The 10,000-nt window shown below is 48.5% G+C and overlaps 1 protein-coding gene and 2 long non-coding RNA genes across 22 annotated transcripts in view; 1 reads left to right on the forward strand and 2 right to left on the reverse strand.

Moving 5' to 3' along the window:
- LOC132446057 (uncharacterized) overlaps positions 1 to 8,329 on the reverse strand; it is an 18,598-nt gene extending 10,269 nt beyond the window's left edge. Inside the window, exon 1 of the long non-coding RNA XR_009522768.1 lies at positions 1 to 8,329. This exon is cut by the window's left edge and continues 9,744 nt beyond it. This is a non-coding gene — a long non-coding RNA (uncharacterized LOC132446057).
- The window catches only part of LOC132446056 (uncharacterized), a 173,949-nt gene that overhangs the window by 67,877 nt on the left and 96,072 nt on the right, over positions 1 to 10,000 (forward strand). The gene's annotated exons all lie outside the window — the stretch shown is intronic.
- The window catches only part of tcf7l2 (transcription factor 7 like 2), a 101,602-nt gene that overhangs the window by 42,642 nt on the left and 48,960 nt on the right, over positions 1 to 10,000 (reverse strand). The gene's annotated exons all lie outside the window — the stretch shown is intronic.

Consider the following 10,000-nt stretch of genomic DNA (forward strand, 5'->3'; position numbering starts at 1 on the left):
TGTGTGTGTGTGTGTGTGTGTGTGTGTGTGTGTGTGACCACCTTCCCCGGCGCCCGGCGCTGCTAACGGTAGGCCCGGGCGCAGCATCGCTCCCTGTCTGTCTGCCAGGAGGTGGTGCTACTGGGGTGAGTGGATACAGCGCTCCTTTGCCCAAGAATGGAGGGTGTTTGGGAGTTAAATTTCTGCTTCTTTGACACCTGGAGGTGTGTGCGCACTTCCTGGGAGCCATGTTGTGTTTAGCTGTCACGGGGAGTTTAACGGTGGGGGGAACAGCGGGACGTTCACGCTCGGGTGAGGCTGCCGTGCGCGCGCGTGTGTGCGTGTGTGTGTGTGACGACCGCCAGGCCTGTAAGGGCTTGTTCACAGGTCACATGACTCGACGAGTGAGGGAGGAATGCGGTCCGCTGAAGTGTACTCCCTCTGCCACACACAGGCAACTATGCACACACATGGAAGCACACAGACACACAGACAGACACACACACACAGACAGACACTCGCAATTACATCCAAACAAATATACAACCACACAAATACGCTCGGATGAGAAAACCAAATTCTGCCGACTCCCGCACATTTTGAATTGTTTGACACGCTCTTGCACTCTATTAACTTAAAACTCAGAGACGGAAGCAAATCGAGCAAATCAAGCGTGCACGTTCATGTGCTGGCAGACAGGGAGGCATGCGCTTGGCAGGCGGCGCGGATGCTAGCTGGCCTAGCCGGCAGACTACACAGTTTGTTTAGCAACACTCGTCCTGACGATGCCCCAAGGCTGCAATTAAGACCAATTACAGCCTGTCGGTTTTATTAAGAGGCTCACACTGGCCAAGCGCAGGGGCAGCGCGCTGAGAGGCTGGGTGTGTGTACATGTGTGCTCGTGTGTTTGTACGCGTGTGCAGGCATGTGCGCATGGGTTGGTGTGTACAAAAGTGTGTGTGCATGCACATGTGCAAGTGTGGTGAAAAGTGTGTGTGCATGTACGTACGTGTAACTGCAAAGGGGTGCGTGCGTGTGTGTGTGTGTGTGTGTGTGTGTGTGTGTGTGTGTGTGTGTGTGTGTGTGTGTGTGTGTGTGTGTGTGTGTGTGTGTGTGTGTGTGTGTGTGTGTGTGTGGTTGTTTATATAAAGACGGAGCTGTCGGTGGGGGAAAGGGGAGATGAGAAAGGAGGGGTTCTGTAGTGCTACAGAAACCAGCACGCTGATGGTTTGAGTCTACCTGATGGCTGAAGGACTACAAAAAGGTCAAGGACACACACACCCAGGTCTCGTCACAACCAAAAATTATCATTGTATGGATCTGATCCGTAAGCATTGCATCGGTCAGGTAAGCGGGCCATACGATACAACGCTACCATTACCAAAATACATAAATATATTTGTGAAGGGCGAGCAGTCACGTTTGCATCTTCACGTCATCTGTACCTCAACGAGCTCGGGGCATGAAAGAGCCGACTCATCTATAAATACCCAGTGGCTATGGGTGAATGCAGACATGTGTGGGTGCAGATGTCACAAAGCCTTTTAGGAAGGGGGTGAAGGGGGTGAAGGGGGGTGAAGGGGCTTGCTCCTTGCTGCGCCCCTCCGACGCCGGCGGGTGAATGAAGCCCCACAGCTGGGAAGGAACAAAACGCGTGCGCGAGAACCCATCTTTCATCAGCAGATCAAATTAAAAAAAGAAGAAGAGGAAAATGAAATGAATGGCTCGTTTTTCCGCCTTCACAATTAGCCTATTCCGCCGACCCCTTGACAGCCATGTTTACTGATAGCTATCTCTCCCCTCTCTCTTCCCGACACTGCAGCCTGGACACGTTTCAAAAGACCGCTCCTTTTCATCTCCCCTCTCGCTGTGAGGAAATTTGCTCCTTAATGGCTTTCAAAACAGGAAGCGCAGACAACAAAAGTGTGGAGAAGATGAAGAACGACGCCACCATCACTACCCCCGCCCCACCCTCCCGCCACACACACACGCGCACCCTTTTCAAATCGGCACATCCTTTTGCGTGGCGAAGTGCTCCTCCGGCATGCGATGGCATCGGCAGCAGTGCAAACTGCGCCCACGGTGCTGACCGCCAGCTGCAGGCAACTCGACACCGTCTCTCTCACCGCTGTGCACACTCCAGCTGAATGGGCGCGCTCCGACGCACATGTTAAAGCCTTGAATGCCATTCAGCGCTCACCGCGTCAGGAAAAAAAAAACACGGAATTTTCATCCGCCATTGTATTCTTAGTTCACAGCTGCTGTGTAATAGAAATAAATAAATTGATAACAAATAATAATAATAGAAAAAGGACTGATTACACTTTTAAAAAGGTAGTCGTATTAATCAATGGCATACTGAAAGGGTTAAAGCACCGCTATACTTCAAACGGAATCTAAATTGGTCACATGAGCTGTCAAACTGCGGTTGAACACAGGATTTGGACAAGGTATAACATGGACAATGCAACTTGTGGGCTGTTCTGTGTCTGACGTTAGTGGCGGTGAGACGAGATGAGATACATTCATTCACGTGGTAGCGTGGGCCAAATGCAGGAAGCTGTTTATTGGGTTTGGTTTGAGAAAGAGTCCCCTGCGATGATCGAAGACCAATGAGGTTTTGAGTACATCTGTGGCTCAAAGCCACAGTGCCGAAAGCCCCAATCCTTCCCCCCGAAAAGAACATTGGTAAACCTATGCAGCAGATCATTCGATCACGCCCACAAATGAGATGTGATTCCTCTCACAGTGATGACCCCGAAGACGAGATGACGAGCGAGCGTTGCTAAGGGCCTCTGGTCGGGCTGCACCACGGACCGCTGTTCTTACTACTCTAATAGTATGTGTAGGTGTGTGTTTACTCATGTTGTATTCATAATGCGGACCGGCCCGGGGGGTCTCCTGGTCCACGGTGGGCCCTTGAATGGTCTCTCTCTGCTCTGTCTGGACTAGAGAGAGGGGGAGGCCTGAAAGCCACGCTGGTTTCTACGCTCTGGGATGAAACGATGCCTTTACCACACAACTCCACCTCACCAAACAACGGCTCTTAGTGTATTTTATTCTTTTCAAAAGATGTTCAGGAGAGCGGCTCTCTCATGCACCCTCTCTCCCTCTACCCCCCGCTCTCCCTCCTACTCCTCGCTCTCTCCCCTACCTCACTCCTGGTTATGCTTTATCTCTTGGTAAACAAAAGCATATTTTTTTGTTCATAACACAGGCAAAAAGTACACACAGACACACACACACACACACACACACACACACACACACACACACACACACACACACACACACACACACACACACACACACACACACACACACACACACACACACACACACACACACACACACACACACACACACACACACACACACACACACACACACACACGCCAGGCCTCATGTGGAGAGGCTTCCGTGCGCCATCCCATTGATTTTCACCTCACCAGGCCCTCCTTCCGCAGCCATGTTTCTTTCTCAGCGTCGTCATTCTCAAGTGCCGTTCTCCTTTTAACTGAGGCCTACTGCAACAGGAAGGGATTTGGGGGGGGGGGGGGGGGAGATCATTGCCGACTAATACATGGCTCCATGTCATTTATAGAATTATCCTAAATATGTTATGGTTCATTGATGAACCATTCATCTATACAATCTCATAAATAATCTTTGACAATATTTGAACCGTGTATTTAATGTTTTATTAAAACAATAAGAATAGAAGTGTGATTATTTATTTATAGTTTATTATGTGTCTACGACGGTTTCCAATTGCTTGGTTTTTTGGTAGAGGGTATATTTTGAAAGTCAATGTTTGTCTGTCTTGCAAACTTTAGCTAGTTAGCGGAGAAAGGTTGGGCATCTAATGCGATGAACTCCATCACCTTGTTAGTGATCCCTTTAGCTTTGGCTTTGTCCGTGGGGAACCTTTTCCCTTTCTCAAATGCTGTGGTTATCCCCCTTAATGGTGGTTGTTTGTGATTTCTTGGCCGATGGAAGTCAAAAGCGCGAATGCCGGCCGTTACTGGTATACGTCGGTATTGTTGAACATACATGAAAAATCTATTCATTTTCCGTATCTATTATTAAATGAAACATTCCAGCACCCTGCCTGTGTGCCTGTGTGTGTATGTGTGTGTGTGTGTGTGTGTGTGTGTGTCTGGCTCGTGACGTGAGTGGGATCGGGGCATGCTACGTGGAGAAACAGATACCGCCGCTGTAAAGTTTGGGCTATTGATTTGTGTTTGATGCAGATGGGGAGAAAGCCAGAAGGGAACCCAGGGTTCAAAGCCATTTTGATCACGGCTGGAGGAGAAACTATTGGTTGTGTTACGATTGGCAGTTGGTTGGCAGTTGGTTGTGTTATTAAGGAAGAACCACTGCGATGGCGTGTGTGTTTCTGTGTGCGTGCGTGTTTGTCTTGTGTCCAAACCCACTGCAGTCCTTTGTTGTGTGTCGCGGGGAGGACAGGATCAGATTGCGATTCCGTGCGGTCAGTAGGCTCATTAAAAGCAGAGATGGGCTCCGTCGCTAAAGGTACGCCTTCAGCTGGGGAGCAACGTGTCACTTCCTGTGGAGAGGAAGAGCCGCCAGAAGAGCCGTGATTGAGGTTTTTTATCCCCCCGTTTGATGAGCGACAAATCGCAAAACATGCGAGGGTGGGGCACAGAGAGCCCTGATGGAGGTGGCTGCGACGGCAGGCCGAGGAGACGGTACATTAAGGACAATAAAACGGTCGAGGAAGCTGAGAGCAGGAATAACAGGTTTTCAGTTGTTGTTTTTTACACCTATATTTAGGTCATGCGGAAGCAGATTTCACGCTTGAAATAATACAAAAAAGATTTGGTCCGATCCTCTATGGCATGAATGATGATCAGGACAATCAAGTTATATTCAATATGATTTTGTTGTAGGAATCATTCCAATGGTTTGCGGCCTTCGGAGAACCGCTTGGTTATTTGATCCAAGGTTGAGTAAGGTCTTTGCTCTGCTCCAGAAAGACCTCGTCCATTTTTGTTAACAAAAGATAAAGATACACATTAGCTCAACAAAAAGGCAGATTCCACTATGGAAACACTGAACCAAATGATTCACTCAGGAAAACTGGTTCCACCTCCCAACACACACATAATCTCTCTTTCTCAACTATCCTCTCTCTCCTAGGCGCAACTCCCCACCCTGTCCTCCCTCCGACTTCAACTCTCCTTGACTCTACTTTGACTCTATTGTATATGAGTAGGGGGTCAGGTGAAGCCTTAGCATGTGGACCACATTTTCTGCTGCTGTAGACTGGAAGGAGTCCAGTGGTAAATCAAATACCCTGGGCCAAGGTGTAAATCATCCAGGGATCCCCAAATTCAATTTACAAATCATTCTAGTGTTGAATTCCAAAAATTCTGTTTCAAATTCCACAAAATTAAAGTAGGTTTAGAAATCCATTTAAAAAATGTGCTAGAATTCCATTTGGATTCTGATTCCATCTTTGGGTTCCAAATTCTGAGCTATTCATGTAATTTCAAACAACTTCATTGGCAAATCAATTTATGGGTAGATATGTGAGTTTACAGGTCTGTGAGTAATTGCTTAGTGAACAACTTCACAACTGGATTCTTTACATGTTTTAACATTCCATGTCAATCGGGAAAAAAAATTAGACCTTGCTCGGAACAATGTAGGCAAGTGTGTTTGTGTGTGTCTGTTCTTCAACCACAGAAGTCTTCTATGGTTGAAGAACACCAGAAAGTACTCAATCTTCCCTATGAGTTATTCTAGACCTTTCCGCAAATAAAAGGAGTGCAGTTTGAAGAGGAGGGTTAAAAAAAAAAGTGCTGCCATGGATTGCAGCAAGAATCAAGTGAGTCATTCATGCTGCCAGTTGATTTAGACACGCCTCGCTACACCACCATCAGGCCTCGCGCCACCCCCCCCCCCCCACCCCTGCTGACCCCTCCCCCCCACCCGCCGCCCCAATACCCATCTGCCCTTCCAACACAAGATGGAGACAGCGGCAAAAGTTCCAATTAGAACACACAGTTGTGATGTCGCTGCAAAAATACTATTTTTTAAAATAGAAACAGGATTTTTTATTTTTCAGCGAGCGGGGGAAAAACATATACACCCAAAATTCAGCGGATGAGCCGTGTGCTCCCAGCGTGCACAGAAACCACACAGGCATGACAAGTGAGGGAGGTGAATGTGTGGGGGTGAGTTTGTGAGGATAATATTTGTGGGTTCTCATGAGTGTGTTTGTGTGTCTTTGTAGGGATATTGGTGTGCACGCGACTGTTTCTGTGGGGAGCAGGTGTGCGTGTGTGTGTTCACACCAGTGTGTCCATGTGTGTGCGGGATTGTGAATCTGTGGTTTCGTAGATTTGTGTGTCAGGGTGTGTGTGCTTCTGTGTGAGCGTGTGTGTGTGTGTGCATCGTTACGGCGCCGCTGAGCGCGCAGCAGATAAGGGGGCGAGGCTGTTCAAAGAGAAGCCGCGGCCGGTCGCGGGCGCCGAGACGACATCATCACCTCGATGTCCTTAATGAGGCTGCGGAACATAGCAGGCCCTAATTCGCCCTTCTCTGTCTCTCTCTCTCCGTCTCTCTCTCTCTCTCTCTCCGTCTCTCTCTCTCTCTCTCCGTCTCTCTCCGTCTCTCTCCCTCTCTCTCTCTCTCTCTCTCTCTCTCTCTCTCTCTCTCTCTCTCTCTCTCTCTCTCTCTCTCTCTCTCTCTCTCTCTCTCTCTCTCTCTCTCTCACTCACTCGCCAAGCCCTTTGCTATCTCGCTCGCTCGGTTTCAATCTCACTGACGGGATTGGTATTCGTATCTCACTGCACACACAACTGTCACACAGCCAGTCCGAGCACGCTGTTTGTCTCACTCTGAGACGATGTTAACAAGACAAATGAATGAATAAATACACACATAATGTGTTTAGGCGGTGTTAATAATGTATGAAATGGAGGCTGCTTTGTGACAGCACTGCTGCACTAAGGAATATTCCCACTGTGGTGACAGATTATTTTTCTCTCAGCCTCGCTGGCTCTGTTTTTTTGTTGTCTTTTTAACTTTTCCCATGATGCACCGCACTCTCTCCCGTCTTTCTCCATATGAGGAAACACAGGGCTTGGTCAGCAGCTGTTGGCTTGTCTCACGCATTGGGAAAAAAATATCTTTTGATACCTTATCGCGGACCAGTCTGACGTTAATGAAGGCCCCATCTCTACCCCCCTCCCTCTCCCTCCACCTCTACCTCCTCTAGTGACATGCCTCTACAACTCTCTCTCCAGCTAGCCCTCTCTCTCCACATCTCTCCATTCCTCTACGACTCTCTCCCCACATCTCTCCCTCCCTCTACAACTCTCTCTCGCCCTAGCCTTCTATCCCTATCTCTCCATTCCTCTATCTCGCTCCACCCTGCTCTTCCTCCACCCTCCTTCTCTTTGCCTCTCAAGCACTCTCTCTCCAACCCTTTCTTTTCTGCTTCTCCCTTCCCTGCCTTAATCCCACCAACCACCGGCACCGACATCAGCTAATGACTGAGCGGTGTCGTGTTGTGGTGGTGTACAAAAACAACGCTACAGCAGAACCACACACGCATAGGAAGGAAACCCAACACAAACCCCGCACAGCCTGGGTGGATGTCACTTCCAGGGCTGTCGACAAACAGTGGGAGTAAAGGAGCAGACACAGCAGCGCTTTAAGCCCCTGACAGCAGAGAAAAATATTTCTCTCATCCCAATTCCTTCCCCGGATGAGACGAAAGGCGAGGCCAGGAGCTAAAACAAGGCCGGCTACACTGACAGGGAAACCGACAGGGGAAAATGATAAATATAAACAACAACAACCACAACAACACACACACACATCAAAAATAGAGGCAAACAAGGGCCAGGCTAGCACACAAAAACACACAACCTGCATGATGGCTGCCTCACCTCTCATCCCAGGTGTGTGGTTACTTTGTCCATGCTGATTTAGTCTAATCTCTTAATTACTTAGGAGAATCTTGTTTGGTGTACAAATAAATATCAGCATGCTCCTACTGCTACTAACGAAAGGTAGGATTAGGTTTGTGCAAAATCCAAATGGACAAGGCCAGTCAAATTGGACAAGTCTGACCAGTGGTTTCTAATATCGTACCAGTATTTGAGAAAATCTTTTATTAATTGTATTTTAACTAAAACTAAAAGTTAAAACCAGTGTCTAGAGGGATTTTTCCTGGGAGCCACAACCAACAAGGCACAGCACTTCAAAAGCACTTCACATTCACGCCTAGAGGGAATAGTACCTTTATGACTAATTTTAGCCATTTTGTAAACTGCTAGTTGGATCAACTACAGCGAAATTCACGACCACAAAACACTCACAAAATTAAGACATTTGAAGGATCTGCTGAAGGATGACTATGGATTCAGCAGGGCACCTGGAGGCGGGGGGGGGCGTCTCTTCACTCTGATCTGAGCTGCTCACTGGCAAATGTGCTGGCATGCAGAGCCGAATGAGTGCAGTGTGACCAGGGTTCCTGCTGAATGTAGAAACATTCCCTGGTATGATCTGACTGTAGTCTGCCTAGTGACAGAATGGAAACTCAAGAGGACGTCATACCTTGCATTGCATCTGCAAGAAGACAGAGGTTGTGTTACTAGTCTTACTTTTCTATACTATCAGGAGTATTATGAGTAGCATCTTCAACATTTATAAAATAAGTATTAGCCATATTAGCAGTAGTGTTAGTATAAGTAATGGTAGCCTCTAGTTTGATCCAGTTGGCTAACCCAGCATGGCCTGCTATGTGACTTTAGTGCCGGATGTCTCATATGTTCCTCTAGTTGTCCAATTAACGGTGAATAATTAATGTCATAAACATTACATTAGATTGAGTCAATATTGTCCCTCTCTTGACCTCTGAGCTAGAGAAACCCCAGCCTCTCTTAAATCACTACTGGTGGAGAGGGGTGAGAGATCAACTTACTCCTGACTCACCCGCTCTCCCCTTACCCCACGCTCTCCCCCTCTCCAACCCCTCCTGTCTATCCCTCTCTCCTTACCTTTTCCTTTCTCCATTCCTCCTCCTCACCTCTCCTTAACCCACACTGTCCTACCTCTCCTCTCTCCTTAGCTTCGTCTCCCTCACTACCTCCTCCTCACCAGCCTCCTTAACTCCTCCTCTATTTCCTTACCTTATTCTCTCCCTATGTCACGCCTCCTCCAGATCTCCTTTCTGTTCCATTTACCTCCCTCCTCAACCTAATCTATCCCTCTGTCCTCTTCTCTCCTTACCTCACAATCTATTCCTCGCTCACCTCCTCTCTCTCTCTAAACTCACTCTCTCAATCCACCTTCCTCTCTCCTTACGTCACCCGCTCCCTCCCTCCTTCACACCTCCTGCCTCGCTATTTACCTCACAATCTCCCTTCTCTCCCTCCTTAGCTCACTATCTCCCCCAGTCACTCCTCCATCATCTCTACTTGCCTCACACTCCCTGCCTCCGTTATTCCTCCCTCCCTATGTCCCTCCCTCTCAATGCTCATTCCATCACTATGGCTAAATCCACCACTTGCCCCCCGCCCGCCCCCCCCCCCCCAGCTATTTCTCCCTCCCTCCCGTCCTCTGCGTCTTCCTCTCTCATTCACTTTCCCTCCTTGTCCCTCTCGCCCTCTCATTCATTCTCCCCCTCCCTCTCTTTCTCCACCTCTCATTTAATCTCTCTCCCCCTCTCTCATTCAACCCCTCTCACCCTCTCTCACATTCATTCACTCCATCTCTCATTCATTCCCTTTCCCTCCCACTCTCACTCTCTCTCCCCCTCTCATTCACTCTCTGCCTCTCTCGCCCTCCCCTCCTCTCCTCTGCGCCCTGGGCCCACTACTAATTGGTAAATCTGTTGAACCGTGCCAGCGCCAACAATGAGACACCTGGGCTTCTGTCAAAACAAGTTCCCCAGTGGAACGGCCCCCACTGTTCCCTCAGAAGCTGCCTCTTCTGGCGGTCGCCTCGTGCACACACACACACACACACACACATACACAGA

This window comes from Gadus macrocephalus, chromosome 18 (assembly GCF_031168955.1).
Source record: "Gadus macrocephalus chromosome 18, ASM3116895v1".
In the NCBI taxonomy this organism is placed as follows: domain Eukaryota; kingdom Metazoa; phylum Chordata; class Actinopteri; order Gadiformes; family Gadidae; genus Gadus; species Gadus macrocephalus.